This window comes from Limulus polyphemus, unplaced genomic scaffold, assembly GCF_000517525.1.
Source record: "Limulus polyphemus unplaced genomic scaffold, Limulus_polyphemus-2.1.2 Scaffold2759, whole genome shotgun sequence".
NCBI lineage: Eukaryota > Metazoa > Arthropoda > Merostomata > Xiphosura > Limulidae > Limulus > Limulus polyphemus.
The window spans coordinates 3214-4468 of NW_013668369.1; positions in this window are offsets into that span (position 1 = coordinate 3214).

Here is a 1255-nt window from a genome sequence, read left to right on the forward strand (position 1 = left end):
TTTAATCAAGAAAAGACTTGTATTGCTGAAGTTCTTCCGAAAGAATTTCTACCGGAAATTAACAAACAAGCAGATACTTAACAATAGCATGTGTAATGGCATATGTAAATTCCGAAATGTTCAAGAATTAACTATTTCTTACGCTACACACCCGTCTCAAATGTTCGTTGTTGCTGCCCTCGTTCTACTGCTTATCGAAAAACTTGTATAAATGAAACTAAAGAATAAACTGACACGTCTAAATGAAGATTTTTTTAGGTTATTAATGCGACGTTTTCAGTAGAGGCTTCTCGTTAGGCAATGTAGACCTTGTTACAATGGAACTAGGCTAACAAAAAAAAAACGAAAAAAAAACATGTCAGTCTCAATTATGAGAAATGCGCCACTCAACAAATTAAAAGGAGAGAGCCTTGAACACCATCTTATCTTCCAACTTAATACTAAGTCCCCTTGTGATTTAAACGAAATATCTATTTTTAAATAATTACTAAACTCCATCATATGAATAATGTGTTCTGTAAGTCGCAGGTATAAAAGGATTTATTGATTTGTAATTTCATCAAGATGTAATTTGTGAATAAAGGTTTTAATAAGGCATTTAATTCCATTACTTTGTGTTTAAATATATTTTTATTATGATGTAAAGTTATCAAATCTTGGTCTCAGGTCCCTATGGTCTTGCCTCGAGTTACACGTTTTCAACCTGCACTGTTTTTTTTGTTTTTTTCTTGAAACCATGCACGGGGTTCGAATGTATACCTTTAATCACAAAGAATTACGTCACATAGAAACGTCACTTAACGGAAATAGTTAGTGGCGTTTTCTGCGCATGTTCTGTTAACCCGTGTATGAGATACGCATAAGTATTTCACAGAAGTGTTGAGAGCTTAGGCGAAACAATGTGATGTTTTATTTCCAACTTCTAGTAAGGTTAGTTGAATTTTATGAGATATTCCAACGTAAAGACACGCATCTGAGTGTAAAGAGTTAACTTAAACACATTCTGCAGAAAATGCTTTAGTATTTTAATGACTATGTGGTAAGCAAGTCTGTGTTGATTGTTATGCTTATATTTTAAAAATTATAGTATGTCGTAGGGAATCGACAAGAAATAACAATTTAACTGGATGAACCGTAACTAACCCCCGTAATGGTCACTATAAATATAATAAAGTTCTAACGCTAATGTTATAAATATAAATATTTTTATTAAACTTAAATACCATTTATGATATGGCTTGTGTATGGATTAAGA